At 43.0% G+C, this 20,110-nt stretch overlaps 1 pseudogene; it reads left to right on the top strand.

The window, feature by feature from the left end:
• Positions 1 to 13,790: 13,790 nt before the first annotated feature.
• On the top strand, positions 13,791 to 15,090 carry LOC136539894 (peroxidase 2-like; annotated as a pseudogene).
• The last annotated feature ends 5,020 nt before the right edge of the window (positions 15,091 to 20,110 follow it).

Raw genomic sequence — 20,110 nt, 5'->3', positions numbered from 1 at the left:
TGTTACAGTAGACGACCCTGTTTCTTTCAGACGGGCACAGTTCGCTATTCTCTAGCAAGCCGAGGGTGTGATGCCATACATTGACGAGCACAGGCAGTCGCTGCAAACTCTGTATGTGAGCAGGTCACAGGCTTGTCTGGATAAAAAACATAAGGAGGAATTTGTCAACTGGTTGTGACGTCGCTTACTTGGAATAAAGTTGGGTAATCAACTGGATGCCTTAGCCAAGGGACCTTCGAGTATATATCTTAAGTACCAAGGGTATGAGATCAATGGATTCACATTTTACACAAAAAACAAGATGGAAAGAGCACATACCAAAATTGTGGTGTTCATTTTGATGCTCACAACGAAACGGCAACGTGCAGGCGACATACTATGGTTTGATAGAGGAGATATGGGAGCTAGCCTATGATCTATTGAAGGCAACTCTTTTTCTCTACCAGTGGGTCCGGCTTGAGGAAATCAACACTAACAGCGAAGGGTTCACTACCGTTGATCTCACTAAGACCGCATACAGAGACGACCCCTTCGTCCTTGCAAGAGATGTTATGCAAGTCTTCTATGCAAGGGACAACAAGACAAAAGGAAGGCTAAAAGTAGTCCTAGAAGGGAAAAGGAAGATTGTCAGTGTCGATGGAGTAATGGACGAAGAAGACTATAGGGGTATTAGGAAATGCCTCCATTCAGGACGAACGTACCCCTACCTATCCTTTAAGAGGGTGACGAACCTGCTTACGTACGGCTTGATCACAATGAGGCCCTCATTGTTGATGCACGTAAACATAGTTAGATTATTGTTAACTATGTAATCATTATGCACATAACCGTGAAGGATGTTTGATCCTGATGAAACTCTCATCTCCTCTCTCCTCCTTGTTAATACTCTGCCAACTCAGCAAATATGCCGACGTATCATAGCAATTAATGAGAATGAAAGTTATTTAAAACTACCATTGAGACTGACCTTATTACTATTCAAACACTCGATTAGACACCGGACGTAACATTTCTAAACTTCACTCTCTGAATTTAAACACCAGCTAAATATAAATATAAATATATATGTCTAGACTTTTGATAAAAGGACATTAGGGCGACCATTCTCTTTTGAGCTACTACTAGTAGTAAGGGATCCATAGCTCCTCGGTGCCACTGGTCCCCAACCAGTTTGTAGTCCCTGCTCGCAATACTCGAAGGAGCCTAGCCCACAGTCGACATTGACCAAAGGTATAGTAGCTCCATTCCTCCTCCAACCTTCATTGACCATTGGTGTATGTGCTCCTGGAGATGTGAATGGGAATGCCTGTGGCTTGTGTGTTGACTGTTGAGTGATCCATTTACTTGATGCGTGTACTATTCTAGTCTCCAGATCAGGCCGAGATGAAGAGGAACGCTAAGAAGGCCACGGAGAAAGAAGGTGCATAGAGAAAATTCATTTAATAAATTATAAAATAGAACAAAAAATTTTGGGTCGCCTGGGACTCGAACACGGGTCTCGGGGGCTAAGTTGAGGGGTCTTAACCGTTGCGCCAGTAGGAGGAGTTCAAAAGAAATCTAAAAATTATCCTACTTAACACCTAACTGCTACACCACATCACTGCCGGTTTGGAGAATGGCCTGGCAGTGATGTACCCCATCACTGTCGGTTTACAATCAAAACCGGCAGTGATGAGCTATTTCCAAGGTAAATTAATAATTTATTAAATAGAACAAAAAAAATTTGCCGCCTGGGACTTGAACATGGGTCTTGGGGGCTAAGTTGAGGGGTCTTAACCGTTACGCCAGTAGAAGGAGTTCGAAACAAAACGAAAAGTTATCCTACTTAACACCTAACTTAACACCTAACTGCTACACCACATCACTGTCAGTTTGGGGAATGAACCGACAGTGATGTACACCATTACTGTCGGTTTACAAGCAAAACCGGCAGTGATGTACCCCATTCACTGTCAGTTTTTAAACTAAAACCGATAGTGATGTGTAGATGCTCCTCACATGCCAACAGTGCTCCCACTGACCACAACAGTTGGAACACTGCTCCCACCTACCCTGACAACTTTAGTTTAGAAATAAAAATGTACCACGACTGCTAGCCCCTATAAAATGGTCCTCGGCCAAGAGCTAGCCTCTCCATGCATGTTGGTTTCAGGCAGGCCTTATCAGCTATGATACAATATTTTCCTCTCACAACAAACCACAGATATCGTTATGCATGGTAGTCCACCAAAATAGTGCACACAAGAGGTACTAGAAGAATGCTACTGAAGATAGAGCAACACCGAAGATTGGAGATGCCACGAGGTTCATAGAGCCATCCACTGCGGTGCGCATCTAGAAAAAGGCCATGTAAAAATAAGGTGGATTCATCAATGCCACCTTGTCATATCCAACCGGTATAGCTCGTAGACCACCTCGGTGCTGCTGTTTGCCTCTAGTTGGTGCTAGAAGAATGATACTGAGGTGGTTACATTATAATGTGTTGATACACATTGATTGTAACATTGACCTGTACGCAAATAGGTCTTTGTTATCATATATGTAATTTATTTCTAATATTTTTGTTATTTTTTGATGTATTTCATTACTATCTAAATAAATATATTGTTGTTGTTAAAACTTTCCCACTATACTATCTAAATGAATATATCATTTACATATATGCACCTTCACTATCGGTTCTACTTACAATCCGGCAGTGATGTCCATGTCCCCCTTTATAAAACAAACCACCTAGCACATACATCGATCCCACCCACCCATGAACTCTCATAGTCTCATTTCTCATGTTTCACTCTCACTTCTCAAGAAATCCACTCTCTCTACGTGATTTGGTCATGGCTCCTGCATTTTTCAATGGTATTGATATGTTGTCTTCTCCAATATTCTATCTATATTTATATTCATGTTTCTTTGCATTCTACATTTATATATATTCTTATTCCTTGCATTCGATCTATATTTAATTATGTTGCCATATTTTACTTGGAAGAATTTTTTGTGCATATATTTTATGTTCATATTTTTTGTATTTTATCGATCAGGTGGTATAAACAACGGACCTCCCCCACCACAAGAACTAGGTTTCCACCCTGGCAATGAGCCATTCGCTCCTAATGTGGCCATTCTACGGTTCCCTGTTCCAGCTATTGTATGAAATATTTTCCAACATCTTTTGTTTTTTGATGCTAACAAACAAGTGTAATTAGTTTAATATCGTTGTTGCATACATATATGTCGCAGACTATATCCCCAATAGATTGGCTATGAACAACACTTAGCTAGTTCTTTATCTCAGACATCATCGAGAATACGACATCTAATGCAAGTGGTCAGCTATGGGCGTGTGTGAACTCAGTTTTTCCATCCCTTTGAGGGGTGCAAATCATCGGAACCATATCCACAAGACGGGAAGACAGAGCCCGGATGTGATAAGCACTCAATTCAGTATCGTGCACATCTGTTTAGAGGCACTTCGACGTGTTTGCTATGATGTGCCTGATTTCTCGTACTTTAAGGCACTTGCTTTGAATGTTGGTGGTATCCCCGTCCTGCAAGCAAGCGAATGGTTTGCGAGCTACAACCATACGGATGTGGTAAAATGGTCACTTATATTTGAGTCATGGTTATTTGTTGTTTATTATTGTAATAACATTCTCTATTTTTTCTTTTTCTTCTCATGCAGATTGCGCTCCAGGACCTTACCTATGCTGCATGTGGCTTGTGGGCCGTTCTAGACCAAGCTACAGAGCAACTCGGGTATGATTGAGACTTCTGCAATGGTAACCTCGGCCAGCTCACTGTAGAAGGACACTAGTACTGCATAAGGATTACTAACAAGGGTAGTGGTCGTTCAGTAGGTTACATCTATGGCCGACCATTCTTTCGGTATTGTGAGGCACGAGAGAGTGCACTCATACGGGCATTGGACTACATCGATACAAGCGGATACATAATCCGTGACATCAATTATCATATATGGCTACAGAGGCATGTTAGTGTGCGTGGCCTGATCGAACCCGGCAGTGATTCCGATAGTAATTAATGTTTATTAGGTTATTTTCAAGGTCGTAGTTTAATTGGGTTCTAATTTTAATTTGTACGGCTTTGTGTGTTTAATTATTCTTATACATGTAATTCGTGTAACATTTGTTGGGCAACTAGAAATATACATTCTAGTGTCATATTCATCTCAAACTTTTTCTTAGGCTTCCATGTGCCACGTGTGAAGGAAACACCTAGTTTGGGATTTTTCGGAGATGGTTTGCTACTTTCTGAGGTTTAATTGAATTTCCATGCGATGACACCGTTTAATTATAGGTTGAACTGAGTCTATCCACGAAAAAGAACCGAAATGGTGCGAAACTTTTACACAGGCTCTAATGTTCCCTAGGGATAAGAATTTTGTGGAGGTGGATGACAAAATCTATGGGTCCAAGATGAAATTCACCCTCTTTTGTCTCATTGGCACAGAGAAAATATAAAAAAACTGATTAGAAAAACCCACAGATCCTATGTGGGGTCTTAATTTGGATGTACATGCTTACCAAAAAAATTCAAGCCATTTCAACATAGGCGGAGTATACATGCTTCATAGAGGTACATGTATCGTTTCATCGAACCATGACTATACACATAGGTTATCAATGTTTCTGTGGTTCATAGGTATTCCGGTGTCGTATTGGTCTCAGCCTTTTTTTTAGACTTGCACATGTCACGTGTGAAGAAAACATCAAGTTTGAGATTTTCTCGAGATGGTTTGCTACTTTCTAAGGTTTAATTGAATTTTCGCGCAACAAGACCATTTAATTATAGGTTGAACTGAATCTACCCACGAAAAGATCTGGAATAGTGCCAAACTTTTACACAGGCTTTAATGTGCCATAGGGATAAGAATTTTGTGGAGGTGAATGACAAAATCTATTGGGTCCAAGATGAAATTCACCTTGTCTCAATCGGCATAGAGAAAAATATAATAAATAAAAAAACTTATCAAAAAAACCTTAGATCCTGTATGAGGTCTTAATTTAGGTGTACATGTTTGCCAAAAAAAATTTAAGTCATTTCGACATAGGCGAAGTCTACATGCTTCACAACGGTACATGTGCCCTTCCATGGAACCATAACTATACACATAGGTTATCAAAGTTTATTTGGTTCATACGCATTCCAGTGTTGTATTAGTCTCAAACTTTTTCTTAGGCTTGCACGTACCATGTGTGAAGAAAACACCAAGTTTGGGATTTTTAGGAGATGGTTTGCTACTTTTTGATGTTTAATTGAATTTCCGCGTGACTAGACCGTTTAATTATAGGTTGAACTGAGTCTACCTACGAAAAGATCTGGAATGGTGCTAAACTTTTACACAGGCTCTAATGTGCCCTAGGGATAAGAATTTTATGGAGATGGATGACAAAATCTATTGGGTCCAAGATGAAATTCACCCTCTTTTCTCTCATTCAGCACACAGAAAAATATAATAAAAAAAAACTAATCAGAAAAAACTAAGATCCTGTGTGGGGTCTTAATTTAGGTGTACAAGCTTGCCAAAAAAATTTCAAGCCATTTCGACATAGGAATACATATGCTTCTATTTATTCAGTATATAAAAGAATTTTTTTAATATATATAAACATCACTGTCGGTTTCAAAAAATAGACATTGATGAGAATAAACCGACAGTGATACTGGTTATCCCTATCGGTTTATTTTAAAAATCGACAGTGATATTTAAAAAATTAAAAAAAATTGTGCCAGCCCTTGGGTTCGACCTCGAGTCTCGGGCTGTAGAGTTCAGAGACTTAACCGCTGCGCTAGTATAGGATGCGTGCTTAGGGTTATTTACATTTTCGTTTTGACCTTGATGCCGCTTAATAAATTATAAAATAGAACAAAAAAATTTGGACCGCCTAGGACTCGAACACAGGTCTCGGGGGCTAAGTTGAGGGGTGTTAACCACTGCGCCAGTAGGAGTTCAAAACAAAATAAAAAGTTATCCTACTTAACACCTAACTGCTACACCATATCACTGTCGGTTTGGGGAATAACGCGGCAGTGATATACTATATCACTGTTGGTTTACAATAAAAACCGACAGTGATGAGCTATTTCCCTAAGTAAATTAATAATTTATAAAAAACAAAAAAAAATTAGGCCGCCTGGGACTCGAACACGGGCCTCGGGGGCTTGGTTGAAGGGTCTTAACCGTTGAGACAGTCGGAGGAGTTCGAAATAAAATGAAAAGTTGTAATACTTAAGACCTAACTGCTAAACCACGTCACTACCGGTTTGGAGAATGACTCGACAGTGATGTACACCCATCACTGTCAGTTTGGGGAGTTACCCGATAGTGATGTACCTCCATCACTATCGATTTTGACTGATAACCGGCAGTGATGAGATACTAGTATAAAAGAGGCGCAGATTGAAATTATCTAGATTCATTTCAACCCCACGCCAACCCCTCCCCCCACGCCGCCGGAGCACCACCCTGCGCCGGAGCACCGCCCCACGCCATCTATCGCCCCACGCCGGAGCACCGCCCTAGGAGCACCGCCCCACGCCGTCCACCACCCCAAGCCAGAGCACCGCACCATCCGTGCCCTCGTTCATCGTCCACGACACCGGCCGTGCCTCTCCTCCTTCCCAGTGAGTGCGTTCAGGTGCACTCCCACCGCCGAGACCTTCAGGAGCACGTGGATAGCTGCTTTTCCTCCCCCACGGTGAGTGCGTGGCTCACTGCCTGCTGTGTGTTTGATGAAACCCACGGTGTTAGAGCCTCATAGTAGCGTTTCTCCCTCCTAGTTCCTACCTTCCGCCACCTATGGCTAGTAACATTGCTGATTTTTTGTATCACCCACATCACACGTATAATCATGGTCATCTCAACACCATCTTTCGTGAGTATTAGTGGTCTCCTTAGACCATGTAGGCTCAGATGCCTGGTAGCGGAAAAAAGCAAGGACCTCGGTGGCTTCGTGGATTGCTAGATAGAGCACGGGATGAGTAAAGTGACCGAGTCACAAGATGGAATAACATGGAGTGGTTGGGACAAGAAGAAAGTGACAAATATACATTGTGTTAGGAAAAATTAGTTATAATACATCCACTCCTATGTGTATTATAGTTTTTAAGATAGTTGATAGTGTATGCCCACATTGATGATGTTGTTAGGGTATGTTTGTTTGTTCAGGCAAGAATCCTAGGCATCCAATTTTTAAATGTCTAGAACAAAAAATAAAGAGCTGCCTTGTGACTTCGGAGAGCATTTGCTGGTTTTTTATGAGCTTTCTAGCATCCTTACTAAGATAGTCTTTTCTAGCAGATTTTAGATGCTTATCGATGATGATGTATTGTGTGATCTTGATACAAACACTGTAGCTACATATTTGATGTTCAAGTACAAATTTGTGTTCTCTCACCTCTCTGTCAGTTAGGAGAAGAAATGATACATTTCAATGGCACAGACATGCACCAGCATCCCAAAAATGCATCTAGTTGATTTTTTAATTTCCTAGAAGATGTGGTTTTCTATTATTTGTTCACCAACCCTTTTACAGCAAAAGCCCCATTGACATACCTACAAATATTGTTCATTAGAGCAGTGGTATCCATAGCCTCATGTTTCATGTAGATTTTGATATAATAGTGTGTGGATTACCAATGCATCAATGAGAGGTTTTTTTAGATACTAATGGCAATGTAAAACATGACATAGATAGGTGACACCAAAATAAGTGGATTTTATTAAAATATGACTATATAAGTCAATTTTAGCTTCCTCCAAAATTTATAAACCAATCGGTATAATATGACTATTGGGAGCAATGAAGAATTTGGTTATTCATCTTGCACATGAGCAATACTGACAATGTATTGCCGAACAATGTTCTTACTCTTAAGCTTCTCTAGTTCAGTGAGTTACTATTACCACTTACCACATGCCTAATTTACTTAAATGTATAGGCAACCATGGCATCGTATGTAGTGCATGTTGGTCACATGCCTGGGATTTATCGAACCTGGGAAGATTGCTATGCTCAAGTTAATCGCTACCCTAGTAATTTGCACAAAAAATACAACACAAAAGCTGAAGCTTTAAGGGCCTACTATAGTCATCCGGCCTACCTTGCAAACCATGGGCAACCGGCCTACTATGGTCCAATGAATGCAAACCATGGCTATCCACTGGCACTGGAGATTGAAGAGAAGCCACCTACCGGAGATGTGAAGATTAGGAGAATTGCTCCTTGGTCTTGGAAAGATGTCATGCTTTTATTTATGGCTATGGTCATTATTTTTCTTATTTGGAAGTTGATGTAGACTTAGTTTCGTAGAACAGTAGGTGGACTTTGTTGTATGTGGTCAATCAAACAATGAATTTGTTCTAGGTAAATATATGCTATTATTTGACTTTGTTGGATGTGGACTTATTATTAGACTTTGCATTAAACATATTATATATATATATGAACATATGCTATTAGTAGTTGTCCGCATCCAAAACTAACCACGATCATGTCACAGCCATAACTCATCGTCGTCTGTTACCCCGTCACCGAAGAACAGATCGACAACAAGAAGTGGCTGATATCGCTGGGACGGGAGAGCCGCATGATCCGATAAACGGTGATGGTGTCAATCAGGACGGTGAGAATGAGCAGCCATGGACCCCGTCCGGCCTGCTCGATCTAGGTCAAAATGACCAAGATGGCTAGGTAACTTTGGTATCATATGACTATGTAGACACACACGCTAATCAATTAAGAGGGTCATAGCTTACTTGGTGTCTCTAGCAGGAGCCTCCGTCGGCCGAGGAACTAGAGGGTTCAAGTAGCAGGAAGGCCAGATCCAAGCAAGGTGTGCCAAAGATTCATGTTGGTAGGAATGCACACTAGCACATTACTGAGTTCGATGAATTCGGAGATCCACTCTCACCGCCTATAGCTTTGACCACATACAAGACTATCCTCGGGTTACTTGTTACTTGTTAGGGACTTCATCTTGATTAGGTACAGGAAGTGGATTGGGAAAAATGATGACCCGTGGAGGGTTCCCAAAAGTGAGAAGGATTACATATGGGATGTTAAGATCTCAGAGTATTTCACTTTCCCAATGAAGTATGATAGGGAGTTAGTCAAGAAAAAAGCAAAAGAAATCATGGGGACATGCTTCAATAATTTCAAGGGGACATTGTACAAGAATTTTGTCCTCCAAAATAAAGAGCCAGATTTCGATGGTGGACAGTTTAGCAAGCAGAAGGACTTCTGGCAGGATAAGGAATCTAGGTTATCCGAGGAGTACTTAGAACTGAGTAGGAAGAATAAGGAGAACTCGTAGAAAGGGACAAATCCTTGTCATCTTGGCTCTCGTGGCTATGCCAAAAAGATGCCAAAATTTGAAGCAGAACCTCAAAAGATGGATCGCCTTGCTGAGGAAGGCGTTCAGGTTGAGACCACCGATTGGGAGCCTAGATCGGTAATATACTGTATGGGGAGGAATGTACGGCACGCCGAGGACGGGAGCTTTAGCTCCACAAATGAATCCACGAGCGAACTCATCTAGAGGATCTCCCAGGTAACTAAGGAGGTGAGGCAAGGGACTCGCACTTCTAATAGGGAGAAAGACGTGCTCACCCAAGCACTCGGAACCAAGGAGTACCCTGGTCACACTAGAGAAACCGGTGCTATTCCTTAAAAACTAGCATTCCCCCAAGAATCTAACACTTACCGAAGCCGCTCGATGGGTAGAGTGGAACAGGAAGTAGATATTTGAGGTGACTAAAAGAGATGGAAGACAGAATGGAAGCACGGATTGAGGCGTCTGTTAAAGCACAAGTCGAGCAAATTTTGTTGTCCAAGGGCTCAGGAGTACCACAAAACCCTACTCCTACTGCCTTTAGCCCACGGTTTAGGGGTCGCAGCAGCTGTGAATCGACCCCACTCGACGAAGAAGAGACGAATGTGCCTCATCCGGTGGACAGCATCACTGAACCCGTCAATGTCAAGTTGTACATCCATTAGGAATGAATAAAGGACAAGGTGACACTTGGCCAGGCCTGGACTGTGGGAGACAGGACAATTAATGGCCGCCCAATTCCATAGGAGTACGCTCGTGTCACCATTGATAGAATACTTGATAAGAAGTATAACAAGATACCCATTAAGTACCCTGTAGCGGAAGACATGCCGAAACTTGGTCAAAACAAGGGCTCTCAAGTGGTCTGGCGCAAGAGCTTCATTAAGCTTGACCATCAATTATCCTCTGATGATGAGGACGACTGTGAGTCTTTACCCACCCGCGATGATCACTCACCATCTCCCAATAGAGATCACTCCCCCCTCATCCGGAGCCATCACCCCTGAGAAGACAGAGGTCTCCTTCTATTCCTCCTCATCCGACTCCATCTTCATCAGCCCTGAGAAAAGAGACTCCTCCTCCTCCTCCTCCTCCTCCTCCATCTTCATCAGCGCCGGGAAAACAGAATTCTCGTCGTCATCCTCCTCCTCCATCTCAGCCCAAAACAAGATTAAGGACATCCTCGCAGTCACAGAAAAGGTCCTTGGATTCGATCGCTAATGCTCCCAAAGTGGACCAACAAAAAAGAAAAAGGTTGTTCAGTGACAGCGTTACTACCTTGATGAAAGAAAAATTTACAGTACACATCTCGAAGGAAGATTGTGTTAGTTTCTTCAATCTCTGTGCCTCACTGCCTTCGTATTTGTTGAAGTCTGAATTTGAAAGGGAAACACATAATAAATAAGCTACAACAAGAGACGAAGAAATACACAATAAAGATTTAAGGAATATACAGAAGTACATCGAAGACAACCCAGGATTAACCATGGAAGAGGCCGTGAACATCTATTATGATGTACAAGGGACGAGAATACCGGCAATGAAGTAAGAAAAGGGCAATCTTTTGGTTCTCGATCATGAGTATAAAAATCTGACAACATATATGCGCCAGTTACATGAATATTACATGGCTCAAACAACAGAGACGGACGACTTTGGTTTTGAGGTTATTATCCGTTCGTCATATGTTTTTCATTATCCTGAAGAAGAGAAGTTCGATATCGAGTGGGAGTGCTTGTTCCAGCTATACCAGAAACGCTCTCTCGATGTTCAAATATTGACGCGGTGGACTATGTAAGTACCATACACGCACGATATTACAATTAACTACTCTCTCGAGACATAAATTGTTAACTTTTGAGCAATTTCCATGATTTTATGTAGGTGTATAGCAAAATTTTACATTCTAAAAAGCAAATGGGATTACATAGGCTTCTTGGATCCCTTGCGAGTCAATGAGAGGACATGTCTAGGCCTCCATGGATATGACGTGGAAGACCTGAAATAGAGATTGATTGTTGTTTTCGACGAATTCACGATGAAGAACAAAACTCACATACTTCTAGCCTATAACTGCGAGTATGTGTTCTCGGCTTTTAATTTTATGCTTCTTTTTCGTTAAGATTATTCGATAATTAGGATTATGTGATTGCAGCAACCATTTCGTCTTTATTTATATCAATCTTGTTAAAAATCTGATTGAGGTGTGGGACTCGAAGAAAAAACCATTTCATCATCTGGATGCACTAGTGGTAGTGCTGAATTAGTAAGCAATCCTAATAACATATTATTTTCTAATCACACATACCGCTTTCTAATGTTTCTTCCTTTAATGTTGCTCAGTGTCCAAAGAAGACATATCGGTGGGACGCAGGTCCCATTCAAGGTTGTAGAAATGGAGAGGAAGTACCTATCACAGTCGGCAGGAAACAATGAATGCAGGTTTTATGTAATATGGGCAATGCTTCACTACATCGGCGGGAAATCAGAAGAAGCCGATAAGTTAGTGTGTATAATCCCCATTTTATTTATGTCTGTTAATAATTTAACAAAATGATTTACTGTTCCTCTTTGGATATCATCTTTTTTGTACGACAGCGCAAGAAATATAACCACGAAAGGCTGTTAGACATGGAGATCGTCGCACTGCAATCGGAGCTGACAAAATTTATCTTAGTCGAGGTATTGGAAAAAGATAGAGTATTTTCCATTGCACAATCCGTGAAGTACAAGGACCAGTATGGCCCAGAGCGGCTCGCCAGATTATTGTAAAAAGTCCGAGAAGCATTGCACAATCTGTGAAGTCCGAGAACATTTCTTTTTTATTTTGAGGGATCGAGATCTGGATAAGAACATTTGAATTGTAACCGTAATATTTATATTGTTTAATATTGATGGACATGTCGTCTACGTAGTGTATATAAAGCGAAACCCGATTCCACAAAAAAAATATAAATTAAAATAAATTATAAAACAATAAAATGCGAACGGGCCCTCACTGCCGGTTAGCAACAAACTGATAGTGTTATCGTAACCATCACTGGCGGTTAGCAACAAACCGGCATTGTTATCATAACCATCATTGCCGGTTAGCAACAAACCGACAACACTGTCGGCTTGAGCCATGAACCGACAGTGATGGTTACGACAACACTGTCGGTTTGAGCCATGAACTGACAGTGTAGGCTTGCTCAACAATGCTGGCTTAAACCAAGAACCGACATTCTTGATACAACCTTCACTGTCGGTTGGGACTACAAACCGACAGTGTTATTTAACTGGACACTATCCGGGTGGACCCAGGAACCAACACTGTTACATGTAGATCAGTGCCGGTTTTTAAGAACCGACAGTGATGTCCATATCTGGGGTAGTGTTTGCTTCTTGTTAAGCTGTCCAGCTAATTTGATGATCGTCGTCGTTGTTAATACAAGCCATCAGTACGCAGTACAGGCCTGGCATGGCTTCCTGCAGGACAGATAGAGACAGAAAATGATAGATTTGTGTCATGTTTACTTGGTTGATAAGCCATGGCTGAAAGTATTATTGGATGATTTATTGTGAGAGAAAAATATTGTTCGTACTGTTCGTTGACTGAAAAAATACGACTTATAAGCCAAGAACACTGCCAGGCATGCATTATGTACAGAAGGAATTGGTTTTGTTGTGTGTATGTGTTCGCACGTACATATCAGGCAGCAGGCAGGCCAGCCAGGCAGAGGCAGAGTTAGAGGCAGACGTGCGTGTGGTTCCTACTGATTCAGCAGGATACGTGCGTTAACCGATCAACATCATGCGCTAGTATGGAGTTTGGCCTGTACGCGCACGTTTTCTTCAGCAAACATTATCCATGCTTAGCAGTAGCAATAACAGAGATGCGTCTATTCCAGAAGATCGCTCTGTCCTTCCATAATTAGCTAGGATTTAGGAAGGCCTATCGTAACAGAGATGCGTCGCCGGCAGCCCGGCACTCCAATTTGCTGCATTGAGACCAGCTAGCAGACACGGCACCGTGACGCGGCCACTGGGATAGTTTCGGCTACTTAGGATGAAAACGGATCGGATACGGACGGATATCATCGATATTACATTTGTTTTTATATTTCTGTCCGGATTCGGATTCGAATACGGATAGTGTCAACTATGTCGGATAGGATACGATTGGATATCGACATCATAAATATGCGATCTGGGTATTCGAATACGGATACGGTATCGGATGTTGGATATCCAGACTCGAATACGGACAGATCTCAACCCCTCTAAACGAATTCGGTTTTAAATACGGTCGGAAAATATCCGTACCGTTTTCATCCCACTGCTACTCGCGAGTTTGGAGTAGCAGTGGCCAGTTCTATGTATGCGTGAAGTAGTGACTGATCGATGACCTGCGCCTCGATCAGTCAAAAGATGGATAGTTAGATACTGTCAGTGGTACCATGGCTGCTGCTTCAGTTTCCGTTCAGGCGATCGTCCTCCTGGCCGTGGCGGCCGCTGTGGCGTCGGCACAGCTGTCGGCGACGTTCTACGACTCGTCCTGCCCGAGGGCGCTGGGCACCATCAGGAGCGCCGTGACGGCGGCGGTCAACAGGGACCCCCGCATGGGGGCCTCTCCCTGCTCAGGCTTCACTTCCACGACTGCTTCGTCCAGGCAAGTCCTGGATCGTCGTCTCTGCCTGCTGCCGCTCATGCATACTGTGGCGTAACACCAACACCCCTCTAGCTAGCTCACGTACGTACTCCTGCATTCCGTGGCGTGACAGCAGGGATGCGATGCGTCGGTGCTGTGCTGGCCGACACGGCCAACTTCACAGGGGAGCAGAACTCGTTCCCCAACCGGGGCTCGCTCAGGGGCTTCGACGTCGTCGACAGCATCAAGGCGCAGGTCGAGGCCGTCTGCCCGCGGACCGTCTCCTGCGCCGACATCCTCGCCGTCGCCGCACGCGACTCCGTCGTAACCGTAAGATCGATCGATCAAATAATGAAGGAAATGTGCGCATAGATTTCGATGTCGTCGACAGACAAGACAAGCAGCACTGACCGAGGCCGGTGACCGGATGATGTTTATATATTATGCTTCCTTTCGCTGCTTGCAGTTAGGAGGGCCGTACACGGTGCTCTTGGGGAGGAGGGACTCCACCGCGGCGAGCCTCTCGCAGGCCAACAGCGACCTCCCTCCTCCGGACTCCAGCCTCGCCAGCCTCATCAGCGGCTTCGCCAGGAAGGGGCTCACCACCACGGACATGGTCGCGCTCTCAGGTGCATGCAACTCGATTGCTTGTACACACACTACTGACAATACATGATCCGCCAATGCATGACAACTACGTGGTCGTGCAGGAGCTCACACGGTCGGGCAGGCGCAGTGCACCAACTTCTGGAGCCGGCTCTACGGCGAGTCCAACATCAACCAGTCGGACGAGGCGGCGCTCCGGGCCAACTGCCCGCAGTCAGGCGGCAACGGCAACCTTGCGCCCATGGACCTGGAGACGCCCAACACGTTCGACGGCGCCTTCTTCCGCGGCCTGCTATCGCAGCGCGGGGTGCTGCACTCCGACCAGCAGCTCTTCAGCGGCGGCTCCACCGACGCGCTGGTCCAGAGCTACGCGTCCAAGTTCCAACGCGGCGCAGTTCAGAAATGACTTCGCCGCGGCCATGGTGCGCATGGGCAGCATCGGCGTGCTCACCGGCTCGCAGGGCCAGATCAGGCTCAGTTGCTCCAGCGTGAACTGAGAGGCCGGCCTGCCTGGCCAGTGGCCACCTGCTGCACCCGCGGTTGCGAAAGCATTGGGCCAACGGCCCAGTGTGTTGTGTGATCGTGTCGTACGTGCTGTGGACCTGTGGTCGAATAAGATTGTTGGGTCATTTGTGTATTTTTTTAGAGGAAAATAAAATCATAATGTGAAAATGTGAAGGCAACCAACATGCACATCTCGAGTGCCAAAAGCAAAATAGGGCCTACATTTTGGAAATACAAATAGCAAAGGCCAAACATGTTGGCTCCAACTCAAGAACATATATCATGGTTGATCTAACCGGGACAACAATATATAAGAGGGACAGACCGGTGAGAGGAACATAGAAGTTGCAATTTATTAATTGGAAGGATGATTGTTAGGAGTCGTGTGGCAGCAATCCTTAGAGCAGCTTAATCACTCCTCGTCACCCAGATTTTGGTGGGGATCAAACAAAAATCACTTCTCTATTTACATTACGATGACCACGACAAGTTCACCATTGTGAGAGTAAGTTTCATCACCAGGAGGTCAGTTTATGGCTACCTATATGCAAGGAAAAAGGTGCTTATCATGGGCACTCACCGCGGAGAAATTAACTCCAAGTCGTCGACCTTATTACTGATGGGCGTGGAGAGGAAATCAAACATTCAACTTGATGCGTCAAGGTTTGGAGTTGCTGAATTTGCAGGTTGTATTATATATACCCAACGATTCAATCGTTGATGATTTTTATTGATTCAGATGTGTTTCAATCTAGTTTCAGAACGTTGGATCTTATAGCATGTCTAAGGTTTTGAGGTTGGTTAGTAGATATGCCATGAGGACTGTACTTTGGCTTTGATGTTTGACTATGCTGTGTTCATCTATAGCATCGAATGTATCAATCAAAACCACTAGAAGAAGACAACATTGGAAGATCTTAGATAGAATATTGTTTCTTTTTTATTTTAGTATTTATATAATTTGGGGATTTATTGTGTCCAATTTTAATATCATTCCTCTTCTCCTCAAAAAGATGAGACGACCACCTGCAGCAGAAAATAGATTAATACTCCCTCCATCCTGAAATACAAGGAATCATGATTTTCAGACAAAACAAGGAGCATGGTAGAATGCCGCATTATCCCTCACTAATTAGGAGGAAGTGATTTGGTTATTGCTTTTCTAGTTTATAAAAGGGATCTTTACATGTTCTTATTTCCTAGTATCATGAATTAGAGAGGAAATGTATGGCGTACATAGAAGGAAAGGGGTGTTCGGTTAATAAAGACAGAGGAGAGAGAGAGAAGATGAGATTTTAGAATACTTTATATTTTGAAATAAATTTTGAATCCTCGATTGCTTGAGTAGGCGTTAGAACTGGACTAGTTGGGCTTTCTTTTGCTGGGCTTAATAGCAGTATGATCGTTGATTGTGGGGCCCCTAACTTCTGGAGGCCTGTTCGGTCGCTGCAATGCACTGTCCATTGAACGAAGCTGGAGTACTTAGCAAATACATTAGTTTCTAAAAAAAAACTTAGCGAATACTGCATTTAGTATTTATTTACTCTCTCCCCTGTCACAGATACTAGTAACATGGTTTTCAAATTTTAAATATTGAGTAGGCCACTATTTTTCATTCGAATACTTCCATAACTATAGGTATAATACAAAGTTACGAAAGTGCGTTCGAGGATGAATCAACCCATTATAATTTCTCTTTTTTTTCAAATCTACACATATACTTTTAACATATAAGTAGTCTTCCGAGCTTCAAAAGTTTGACAAAAGAAAAACTTGTCATTTTGCATGCTCCCTTTATTTTTATATAATTGATATAGTACCACTGATTTTGTTCATCCGTTTGACTACTAGTCTTCTCTATTAATGTTTGTGTAAATAGAAAATATGTTAGGCAAGTTTTCTTATGTGTATATCTAGTGGTAATCATTCCACTTTACGTACTTAGTAACTACATAAATATTGTTTGGTCAAAATTTGAGCCAAAAGTCAAATAATATCGTACATGTTTTAAAGTGGAAGGGGTACTTGTGACCAAATAGAGTACCATACATAATCCTTGTGCCAAGTGGCGCATCCAGAGCTAGCTGCTAGGGAGGAATATCTTCTTCTTCCTCCTCCCAACTTGACCTCTTCTTGTTTTCATTCTTTGTCGTCCTCGTTTCTCTTTCTCCACATCTTCCTCCAACCCACTTGAAAGTGCATTTGCCCCCTATGTGGGTTTTGGTGTATTGATGACATCCAAATTAGGGACTAATGTGATCTTAATGAGATATATCGCAGCTATTAGTCCCATGAAAGATTCAAAGAGTTGATAAAGATGAAATGGTATCCCTCAATTCTTGAAGTTGAAAAGGCGGACGAACTCAAAACGCTCTCCAAAGGTTTTACTTTTGTTTTTGAGTTTAGAATCCGCCGCACTATAAAGAGGGATGCAAATTTAGTTGGTCTGAGGAAGATAAAGTGCTCAAGCATTGAAATAAAATCAAAAGAGAGACACTCTAGCACTCCACGAGCACGTAGATTATTTTTCTGTGACTGTCGGTGTCGGAAGTCCCAACGTAAGCCGGAACTCCCGACAGTCGGAAGTCACGACTCTTGCCGGAAGTTCTGACTCCCAGTCACTTAGCCTGCGCGGTGACTGTGGACATCGAAAGTCCCGACGTGAGTCAGAACTTTCGACAGTCGGAAGTCCCGACCCAAGCCAAGAGTCCCGACATCGGTGGTTCCACTGGGCGGCTGTCTGCACTCGTCGGAACTCCCGACGTACGTCGGAAGTTCTGACTGTCAGAACTCCCGACCCAAGATGGGAGTCCCGGCATCAGCGGTGCTAGCTGGTTGTTTAACTGCGCACATCAGAAGTCCCAACGTTTGCCAAAAGTTCTGACATTGACTTGCACGCGCAGACTTCAGACCCTATGAATAGTGTTTTCTGTTAACGTCGGAAGTCCTGAGATCTGCATCGGAACTTCCGACGTAGATCTGAACGGTTAGATTTTCACTTGGAGTATAAATACCCCTCTCTTCACTTCTAACCGTTACGGACTCATTTACAGTTGACCCACTTCGTGCTCAACAGCTCCCAAGCAACTAAAGCACCCCTCTCCTCCCCTCTTTGCTCCAATCTTCGATTCCCTTAGGGTTTTGAGTGAAAGGAGAGTGGATTTAGTGAGAGCATCACTTTGGAAAGCTTGAGCACTTGATTTCTTCGTCAAGCCGGTTGGTTTTGCGTCTATTACTCTTGGGGCCTTGCCCCTAGCCGGCTAGGCGTTGCCCAAGAGCTTCCATCTTGTGGAAAAGCCTTGGGAAGTTTGTATTGCCCTTCAATTTTTAAGTGGAAAGCTCAAGTGACCTTTGTGGTCGCTTTGAGAGAGGCAAGGAGGTGGAAGAGACTCCGACCTTGGTGGTCACCTCAACAACGAGGACGTAGGAGCTCCTTTGTGGGGTTGTCAAACCTCAGGATAAATCCTTGTATTCCGTGTGCTTATTGTTGTGATTGCCAGAGATTACTTGTATTTGTTTGTCTCTTTCTCTCCCAAACTTCATTTTAGGGTTTGGACTCGATCTACGGTTTGGAGGCATTACGGCGTCAAGGGAGTGACCCTACATCTTCACCAAACTACTAGGAAGTGGGGTTGTAAGATTATTTATCCGCAAAGTTAAATTTGGCACTGCTTTTGTAGTTCACATAGGCGTCGGGACTGCTGACGTTCGCGCCAAAACTTCTAACAACGTCGGGAGTTCTGACCCAAACATCGGGACTTCCGACAGTGACTGACAAATTTGAACTTAGCATTTGCAGTTAATTTTTAGATACGCCTATTCACCGCCCCTCTAAGCATTGTTAGATCCTTTCAATTGGTATTAAAGCAAGGTCTTCTCTTTGCGCTTCACCGTGTGAGAAGAAACAATGTCGGAGTCCGACAATATGCAAGCCATTACTGCCGAGATGGCCAAGAAAATAGCTGAAGAGTTGATGGCTGCTCAAGTCAAGCTCTTTCAAGAAGAAATGAAAAAGATGCAAGATGAGATGAGCAAGATGAAGGAAGAATTGAGTAAGAAGGTTGATGATGCAATAAGTGGCAAGAATGATACAAGTAACAAGAATAAAGCAAACAAAGATGTCGCTAGTGATATTGAAGCCGGTGAGCATACTCATGGAAAGGGAATATATTCAAACATGAGCTTTGACTATGGACAACTCAAAAAAGGCTCAACACAACATACTCCGTCCGTCAACATTGGTAAGCCATCTCACTTTGATGGAACAAGATACACTGATTGGTCTTACAAGATAAAGATGAATCTCATTGCCGCAAGACTTTGGGAAGTTGTGGATGTTGGTGTGATGATTCCTACCGATGAAGATAGAGAGATAACTCCAAAAGAAATGCACAACCTCCATCAAAATGCACAAGCTGTAGCATTGCTTGTGTCAAACCTAGCTCCAGATGAGTTTAGAAAAGTGAATGGAATGAAAAGTGCAAAACAAATTTGGGATACTTTGAAAGTGTCATTTGAAGGAGATAAAAGTGTGAGAAAAGGCAACATTGAGTTACTTCATGGTGAATTGGAAAGATTTATATTCTTGCAAAATAAAACAACACAATCCATATTTGATAGGCTCATGGCATTGGTCAACCGCATAAGAGCTCTTGGAAGCACCGAATGGGATGACAACAAGGTTGCTAGAAAGATGTTGAGAACCTATAGAGCCAAGAACAACATGCTAGCGTCCGTGATCATGGAAAGGCCTAGTTATGATGAGATGACACCGCAAGAAGTTCTTTCAAAACTCAAGCATCATGAGTGTCTAGATGAAGATGCAATCAATGCTCACAATCAAAATCCTAATGCAATGAGATTCAACAAGAGTGCAGCCCTTAAAGCAACTCAACAATATGAAGGTCAAGGTTTAAGTCAAGAAAAGAAGAAGAAAGTGAAGGATGATTCCTCAAGTGGAGAAAAAGATTTCGATGCGGAGGTTGCATTTGTGATTAGAAATCTTAGAAAGTT

The sequence above is a fragment of the Miscanthus floridulus genome, chromosome 2 (assembly GCF_019320115.1).
Source record: "Miscanthus floridulus cultivar M001 chromosome 2, ASM1932011v1, whole genome shotgun sequence".
NCBI lineage: Eukaryota > Viridiplantae > Streptophyta > Magnoliopsida > Poales > Poaceae > Miscanthus > Miscanthus floridulus.
The sequence above is the reverse complement of the archived record's forward strand: the minus strand, read 5'-3'. Positions and strand labels throughout refer to the sequence as shown.